Source organism: Agrilus planipennis, unplaced genomic scaffold (genome assembly GCF_000699045.2).
Source record: "Agrilus planipennis isolate EAB-ADULT unplaced genomic scaffold, Apla_2.0 scaffold286, whole genome shotgun sequence".
NCBI classification, from domain to species: domain Eukaryota; kingdom Metazoa; phylum Arthropoda; class Insecta; order Coleoptera; family Buprestidae; genus Agrilus; species Agrilus planipennis.
The window spans coordinates 289,877-299,880 of NW_020442434.1; positions in this window are offsets into that span (position 1 = coordinate 289,877).

Consider the following 10,004-nt stretch of genomic DNA (forward strand, 5'->3'; position numbering starts at 1 on the left):
AATTATTATAATTAAATTTTAAATATAATTAATTAGTGAAATTAGTGTAATATCACACACCAGTGATTCTGCGTTTAATTAACACGTAGCAGAGGCATTGGTGAGTCTTTATTTATTTCAATAAATATTCAGTTTTGTTTACAATCATATATAAGTACTGACAGCTGGATAATTGGCGGTAAAACAATTCCACACCTAAAGGGGTGGTTAGCCCCATTGAGTGGGGTGTTGTTTTAAATACCATATTGAGACAAAGCGATTGACGTTTGTTTGATCAAAATCCGTTCAGGCGTTGTAAAGTTATAGTGCATTAAAGTTCACATTTTTTTTGGTTTTTTGTTTGTTTACATTTGATCTGACAAGTAATAAATTATAGTCCTACCAGTTAGTTTTAATTTATTTTGATAGAACTTATTCTAATAGTCGTACCAGTTTATTAAAGTGGCAAACTATTGTTTTTACTATATTTTAATTAATAAACAAGACTTTTTAGTGGAATTTTCGCTAAAAAAATTAATTATAACTCTTCTAAGACCTTTCTATCAACATAAAATTAGAAAATAATTGAGATAAACTTATATATTACAAACATTGATATTAAATAATATACATACCTAGGAGTAATTAGTTAATAGCTTGGTTTGGCTACCTCTGGACACCAGTTAAGGGGTGGTCATCATCCCTCTTACGCTGATTGTGTTCCGATTCTTACGATGAGATCTGAAATGGGAAATAACATTAATTAGGAGCAAGTTGAATACTAGTTAAAAGAAATGGACCCTGTATCAGGTGAGGATCCATTTCAAAAAAGCTGCAGGACACCTAGATCGCCCACAAGTACTAGGAAAGGTGGTAATCTTAATACTTCCCCATTCAATATTATTACACTTTCCTCTACATATTTTGTAGACTTTACCCCAAGGATCCTCATTACCTTGTTTGTATACAAAATCCCTCCACGCCTTTTCTTTTGCCTTAATTATGTCTTTTTTATAATCTTGTAAAACCCTGATGTATTCACCTTTAAATACCTCTATGTTTTGCCCACCACGTTTCCTACAACGCTGAAAAGCCCTTCTACACTTCCTAACTTCTTTTTTACCTTTCATTAATTCCTTGGTCCACCAAGCTGGCTTCCCCTTTCTTATTCTTACCTTGGTATTTAGAAATATATCATTAGTCTTACATATACAGTCATACACATATGCCCACTTTTCCTCCGCCGACATACTGTTGTAATAATATATGGGAGACTCTTCAACTATACTCTGTAAGATTCCACTATAGGTGTACCAGTCTACATCTTTAAGTATCCATGTTTTTGTTCGATCATTATTATTAAGCATTGGGCTATGTTCTTTATTAGAAAGAGTGATGAAGATTGCGCTAAGGTCGCTTGAACTGGAATCAGCACTTACTTCCCAGGACATGTTGTATTTATTTGCAATTCGTTGATTAGCAAGAGTAACGTCTATATCGGATTCACCGTTAGGGCCACTAAAAGTGAATTCGTGTGTTGGCATGTTGAGTACAGCCAGATCTTTAGCTATGATAAATTCTTCCAAAATTACGCCGCGTAACTCGCTATTTCTTGATGCCCTGATGTTGATCTTACTGTGCCACAGAGGCGACACAGCATTGGCACCCAATCCCAAGATTATACTCTTACCACGTATGATATTGAGAATATTATCCATCATTGTAAGGTAGGGATCTAGTTCCTGGCCGAACTGACAGTAGATACTTACAAGTACAATTGTGTCTGATTTGGAAGACAACGACACACATACACACGTCTCATTTGAAAGGTCATTATAAACAAAGACATCATAATCAATGTCAATAATAACGGCCGCCTTAGGCTCTTTCCCTAGGGTTATTACTCGCATGTCCGATGGTAATCCAAAAACTGCTCCTTCCTTAGTATATGGTTCCTGAACCAAAGCCACATTTACCCTCATCTCCCTCATAATATGTCCCAGTTCTATAGGCACTGCCATTGATCTTTGACAGTTTAGTTGTATAATTTTTAGGGTCGGGTTATCCATTAACTGTAAGTATATCTCAATTGCATCCTTTCCACCGCAGCCTTGTAGTAAGGACACTCTTGGCTTACTACGCTATGATCCCCTTTGTCTCCTTTCTTTATACAATTCCTGCATTTTATAGGTTCCTCGCATTCCCTAAACAGATGTCTCGTCTGCCCACATCTCTTACAAACTTGTCTCTTGACCTGGCATGATTTCGAGACCTAATTCGTAACAGTTAAAACATCGAGTAACGGCAAAATATTCTCTTACCCTTAAGCAGTCCCAAAGTATATATACCCTACCTTCCATAATTAATCTATCTTTAACTTGTAATGGTACCTCTAGAACAACGTTTCCCCTATTATCCTTCCTACCGTTCCTCAGCACAATCCTCACCTTACCCTGAAAATCATCCTCGTTCATGTACCATTTCATATTTTTCTCATACATTTCATGTAGTACATCAGAGTCATTTAATTCATTCGGTACACCTTGTACTAACACCCTAGGTCCAGTCTTTTTTGGTAATTCCACCTTTAGCCCTACTTCCTTGAATCTTTCGCAATTACGCAAAATCTCTCTTTCTTCTTCTGTGGTTGTTTCTATTGCCACTCCTCCGGCTCTTGTTTTCCTTAATGCCTTGACCCTAACATTAACATGTGGACCAACTAGGCTATTTTTGCCATCGATATTATCTATTTTCTTGCTTAGAGGCAGTATGTACCTCGTGTATTTTATGCCTTTACCCTCACATTAACATGTGGACCAACTTCTTTAAGTACCTTTCTTTTCACCTCATCGCTACGTTCATCCTTATTTCCTTCTTCTTTATCCATCTTCACAACTACAGCATAACTCCTTTTATTCTGTGTTTTATTTATCCTTGTCTCACTATCCATAGCAACTTCCATTCTTTCTTCCCTATCCCTATTATTTATCTCATTTGTTATCCCAATATGTCTATCCTTATTCAATACTTCGGTTAACCTACCTTCCAGTTTGGCGGATTCCATGAGAATTCTTAGTAGTTCTTCCTCATATTCCGCGCATTTTTGTAGGAGAAATTCATTAGTAGCTTTGGATATTTTATTGGTATCTTTAAAAACATATGTTCTAACCTCCTCACCTATCTTCCTAACCCTTCTAATTACATCCTCATTTTCATTCATTCTGTCTTCGGAATCACCTGTTGGCTACTCGCGCTGACATCCGATCCCGTCCTTTCCCTAAATGGAATCGTGGCTAATGCCTTCTTGACCTCCCTTTTCCCTGTCGATAACAACCATTCGCTCCTCAGGATTGAAACAGCTAACCACCGGGAATTCCAATGGGATGAGTTGGATAGAGCTGTAAATTCTATTACCTGTGGTAAGGCAGGTGGAATAGATGGAGTATGTCCTGAAATGGTCCGTGCTTTATGGCGATGCTGCCCGGTGCATCTACTGAACCTCATGAATGCATGCCTAAAGGAGGAAATATTCATTAATAGCTGGAAAGTAGGTAGACTTGTCCTCCTTTTAAAATCACCGGACAAGGATAAATCAGACCCCTCCTCATATAGACCAATTTGCCTGTTACCATCTTTGGGCAAGTTACTAGAGAGACTATTAATACAGCGAATTGTGTTGACATACCCATTATTCCATCCTCAACAATTTGGCTTTATCAAAAACAAATGTACAGAAGATGCATGGATGTATGTGAAATCATGTGTAAATATGTCAGAGACTAAATACGTGCTAGAGATCTTTATTGACTTCAAAGGAGCCTTTGATAACATCCGATGGCCCTTAATCCTGAATAAACTAAAGGAAATTGGATGCAGCGAGTACAACATGTGGCTTAACTATTTTGACAACAGATTCGTCACTTTATCATCAGGTGTTGAAACTGTCCAGAGAAAAATCAATAGAGACTGTCCTCAAGGATCTATCTGTGGTCCATACTTTTGGAACCTACCGATGGACGAACTTTTATTTAAGCTAGACTCTGTTGGGGCCAGATTCGCTGCATTTGCAGACGATCTGGTCTTACTCGTTGGAGGGGACAGTAGAAGGGAAATAGAGGATAAAGGGACGGCTTTAGTTACAATAGTTACGGATTGGGGGGCAAGAGTAGAAGTTGAGGTTTCCGCCACCAAAACTATTGCACTATGGTTAAAGGGATACTTATCACATGCACGTCCCTCAAACATACGCATAGGGGAAAAGAGTATAAAATTGGTTAAGTGTTTAAGGTACTTGGGAATCTACATAAGAGAAAGGATGAATTTTAGAGATCACTTCCTAAAATTAAAAGATAAGCTAATCAGCACAGTTGGGTGCTTATTAAGAGTCATGAGAGCGGATTGGGGTCTTAATAGGAAATCCCGAGGAATTATATATCGTGGCCTGTTTACATCCTGTGCTCTATATGGGGTCGGAGTACTACTTGAGGCCGTTCAGTTAGGGTACATTAAACAACTACTCAATAGATCTCAAAGGGTAACATTATATGGCTGCCTCAAAGTGTGCAGAACGGTATCGACGGAAGCAATGCAGGTTCTGATGGGGGAAATACCCTGGGACTTAGAGTTATATGAGAGAGGAATTAAATATCTTAACCAGAAAGGGACTTACCTGGGGTGATTTGGGTCTCATAACACCTGAAGAAGTATCCCAATTAACTAGTAAAGAGCTGGACGTGCTACTGACGAGACGACTGATATCGCGCTGGCAATCCAGATGGGACACCAGTAGCAAGGGTAGAATCCTACACAAGTACATGCCGGAGGTAACAACTGCAAGAGAAAAATCTTGGATTGATCCTACTCTCTACACCAACTTCTTACTTACGGGTCATGGTAGCCTTAATAAACACCTCCACGATCGAGGATTGGCACAATCTCCCCTTTGTCTCTGTGGTGAAATAGAGGACTATTATCACATCGTATGATCTTGTCCTTTATATGATGATATGAGAGATCTACATGCCATGGGTATCACAATATCCGATGAAGGCTTGCTTGAATTGAGCGGAGTTGTGGCCAATGAAGATAATTTCCAGGCCTTTTCATTATTCGCTTCGCAAGTGTTCCCCAGAAGACTGCAACTCCTACAATAAATATTTACAGCACTAATAGTCAAATCAAACACCTGTTATTCAAATAATAATTTATCCTTTCTGTGGTACGTTGAAATATGCTAAGGGTTGTCGATATCCACCAGCTATCCTTACAAATCACCTTGGATGGACTAGACCAAAACACTAGATACACAACTACGCCCGTGAACTTTCTCTATGTCTCCAACCTAATGTTGTCTTGGTATTACCCTTATATTGTACTCACCTTCCATCACCCTACCAAATAATTATCATAATATCAATCATGTCATATCTGTATACACATTATATACTTACCCTTGTCAAACCCATACTTACCTATAATACACCTATTAGATACAACTGTTCCACTGTTACCTGCGCTGTTGGTTGATGGATCACTCCATGACGGCGTCGCTTCCAGCTGGGGGGTGGGGTCGATTCCCTCATGGTGGGATCCTGCGAAAATACCTGAAAATAAAATAAAATAAATATTACATTGCTTAAGGTAATGTGAAATATACTTCCCTGATGCTGCTTCGTGTATGATGTTAAATCCTTAATTTCCGGTGATGATGTCGAGTCCTCCTTGCCCACACTACTTATGTAAGGTGGGGGCAACGAGATCACTTGACATTCGTGAACCCTTAAGTTCGTAGTGCAGCTATCCTTCCGTGTATGTTGTTCCTTGTATTCCTAGTGAACGTTTCGTGTCATATCCTTGCGTTGTAAACGCAAGGGTCGTGAAAACGTTGGTGTGAGCGTAATTAACGACTTGGGGTTGGCGATCCCACGTACCCGAGCTGGCCTACCAGTGCCGGAGTTGCAAGTAATCCAACTGGGAGGAGTGGTGTTGTTGCTCCGAACATCCAACCAGTGATGCTGACTGGTACTACGGGAGGTCCGGGTGCCCCAGGCAGGGATCAGCTGATTAGAGGTTGAACTCGTAGTGGCAGTGGTTGACCCCGCACGCTGGGGGAGAGGTGGTACATCAGTATCATCTGCTTGTGTGCTACCTCGACGGGTGAGCGGCGTTCCGCTCGGGTACCAGGCCTGCTAAGCTTGGTAGGGATTAGATAGGTCCCGCCCGCACCAGAGGGTTCCAGATGGTCTTGCTAACCACATGGGAGAAACTGGTAGCGGTGACACAGTCATCGCGCGCTGATTGAGCGTATCTCAATCCCGCGCCCCTGGGGGCCGTGGTGGATAGACTATTAGTAGGAATCACCACGTTTAACTAAACAAACAGGGGATTCTCCCCTTGGTCCGTCATGTGTTCGGCATTATCCAGGTTAATGCCTTTACCACCTGAGATGCTCGCTCACTGACGCTTCGAAGATGTTCGTTGAACTGGAGTTTCGCGTCGATATGGACTCCCAGGTATCTCAGAGAATTTTGCGATTCGATCTCACAGTCTCCAATGGAAAGGGTGATAGTCTCCCTTTTTTCCTGCCAGTTACCAGGACGACTTCCGTCTTGTGGTCGGTCAGTTGCAGCCCAACGGATGACAGCCACTAGCGTATGCGGGATACTGCTCTGTTTGCCTTGAATGTAACGTCTTCCAGGTACTTGCCGACTACTACCACCGCCACGTCGTCGGCAAATCCCACTGATGTACAGTCTTCAGGCATCGTCAAGTTCAGCACGGCGTCGTACATGACGTTCCACAGGAGGGGCCCAAGAACCGAACCCTGCGGGACACCGCCAGTGGTGGACAGGGCAAGAGTAAGTGCCTGTTTTGTGGGTCAACGCCGTTTCTCCTTCGCACACAATGCATCTGTACAATTTCTCTGTACAGACCTAGGCGGTATGGGTCTCACTACCACATCTAAAGCACTGCTTTGAACGGTCTGGGCCTTGGCAGGACCGTGCCAAGTGACCAAAATCCAAGCACTTGTAGCACCTCGGGATGACGTCTTTTTTTCTTGATCTGCTGTATACCCATCCTACCCGCAGTTTGCCTTTCAGCAAGATTGCTTTCGCAAGCTTAGCTTGCAGAACCAGTACAGCGGTCTGTGTTCCTCTGTACGCTTTCCGGATGGACTTCACAGCACTCAGGTCCACCTTTTCTGCTTCATCGATCTGCGATTTGACGGCTTCGCAGATATCCTCAGCCATCGTCAGCTCGTCTAGGTCCTTCAATACGATGGCCATCATGTCTATCCGACTAATGACTTCTGCCGTGTCCTGAAGTTTCCTCTCGACTGTTGAGCGTAGTTCGCTCATTTTGTCGTGTGCCTTCTTATCTAGAACCAGCACCAGGTTTTCCTTCGTGTCCTTGTAAACCTTGGTGACGCTATTTCCAAGTTCCTTCAGTTCTGAATCATTCTTCAGCGACTTAAGAATGTCGGCATAAGAGTTACCCTCCTTGGCCTTCACCACTAAGGTGTCAAGTCGTGTTGGTCTCACTGCTTTGCGTTGACGAGTCTTCGGCTTTTTCTGCTCCTTGGATTTTTTGGACACATCTTTGGTGGTCTGGGGCGTGCTTTCCTCTTGCCGCTTCGGTTGTTTGACCTTTTGTCTCCTCGCCTTCTTGAGTTGCCTCGAGGTCAGGCGGAAATCATCTGCCGCAGGGGACTCTGCGAGCGGTCTCTTTTCGTTCTGAGACGCTGCCGAATCCTTTTGCTCAGTCGCTGCTTCTAGGTAGGTCTCACCTGGTTTTGGAGACCATTGGCTCTCCGCATCACGTGTCGAGGCTATCGGCTCTCGGTTCAGGCATTCTGGATTCTCCAGAGTTTTCAACTTCCGGAGGATTTCCTTGCTCACATTCGACTTCGAGTATGTGAGAGCTGTATGTTTCTCTAGCACAGTCTTCAATCGATGAAGTGCAGCTACACTTTTCTCCATCTCCTTGTTCGTTGCATCAGGTGCCGAGTTGATGCTCTTACTCCACAGCCATGGTGACCCTGGTGGGTCGGTAACGTTTTGCCTCCTCGGGGTGGCAGTCGAAGTCACACCGGCTATCTCCTTCTGAAAGGTTGGCTGTCCTTCAATATTTTGTTGGTTGATTGATTGATCCATCTTGTTTGCCAGCGCTTCGTGCGTAAGGGAGCGGGCCGAAATAATTGGGAGTGGGTATACCCTCGGCCTGGCAACGGCCTACCCTAGTTCCCTGAGGCCCAACCTTCGCTTAACCAATCCCGGAAAACACGGACGGACTGGCACTCGCTCGGGGCGCCACGGATTTCGATCTCCGTGGCCAATACGCACTTCCTGATCAAGACCCGAAGGGGCTGGCCACTGGTCCCTCGTCGCAGCTTCATATCGGCAGTGCAAGCACACATCTGCCTCGGGCACCATCCTCAAAGCACTCCCAATGATCCCACGGCGTGACCGATCCGGGTTTTATTTTGGACTTTAGCCATGTCCTAGCCTTTGGTAACTTCAATCCCTACCTGCAAGGCAGCAGTGGTTTTTTTATGAGATGTCCTTCCTCAGCCTGTTTGGAGCGCGCCACCTGGGGAAAACAAGGAGCTTACCTGTTCTTGCAATGAATACCTTTAAGTTTTTGTTAAAAGATATCTGCCAAATTATGATTAAAGTTTATGTGCATTACTTTGTTTTTATTTGGCTCTTCAGGAGTAAATTCGTAAACGTTGTCTACCTGGTCTATTGACTCAAATAATTGAAAACTACTATTTATTAGATTCGCGTTTGAGCTATTTAGAAGGTCACTATTAGTAAAATGAACACCTTTATCATTACCAGGATTCATTCCTCTGGGGTAAATCACTCCGGACGTAAACTAGTCCCCCATTCGGATGTCCGGGCGGGGACTACCTCGGGGGATGTCATCAATATGTGCAACAGGGATAGGTGCAATGTTTCACGAGTCGGAGCGTGGAATGTTAGAATAATGGGGCAAGTAGCAAAATTAGACAATTTAAAAATAGAGATGGATATATTAGAATTAGATATAGTAGGTATTAGTGAAGTCCGTTGGCCCGAAGCTGGAGACTTCTGGAGTGTGGACTTCAGAGTAATACATACAGGATCGGTAGAAGGTAATTCGGGGGTAGGAATTGTAATGCGTAGGAAAGTAGGGCAGAGTCTAGAAAGTTATTTACAAAAAAGCAATAGGAGAGTTATGGTTAAATTAAACTCAAAGCCGGTAAGAACGGTATTAGTGCAGGTTTACATGCCTACTTCATCTTACAGTGTTGAAGACGTACAAGCAGTTTATGCAGATATAGAAGACGTGTTAATTTTAGTGAAAGGACAAGACAACCTAATAGTTTTAGGAGATTTCAACGCAGTAATAGGTGAAGGTAAAGTGGGTGCAATAGCAGGTTCTTTTGGATTAGGCAATAGAAATGATAGGGGAGACAGGCTGATAGAATTTTGCGTTAACATAACTTAACCGTCGCGAATACTTTATTCAACCATCACGTTAGGAGACGCTATACGTGGAAGATGCCAGGTGATTTAGGGAGATCTCAGTTAGATTACATACTTGTTAGGCAAAGATTTAAAAATCAAGTGAAGGACTGTAGGATTTATCCAGGAGCAGATATAGATAGCGATCATAACTTAGTAGTTATGAAGACCAATCTTAAATTCAAAATTCTGAAAAAGTGGGAAGGTAGGAGACGTCTGGACTAAAATGCTAAAATGTAACGAAACGCGTGATAGGCTAGGTAAAAGGACAGACGAAATACTAAAGGCGGGACATAGAGACAGAGTGGAACTGCATTAAAACGAGCTTAAAGGTAGCAGCTACAGATATAATAGGTCCTAAACAAAACGAAAGTAGAAAACCCTGGATAACAAATGAGATTGTAGGATTAATAGACGAAAGGCGGAAATACAAAAACAGGACAGACGAAGAAGGGCAAAAAAGATATAAAGCTATAAAGTGGAAAATAATTAGGAAGTGTAGGGCAGCTAAAGAAC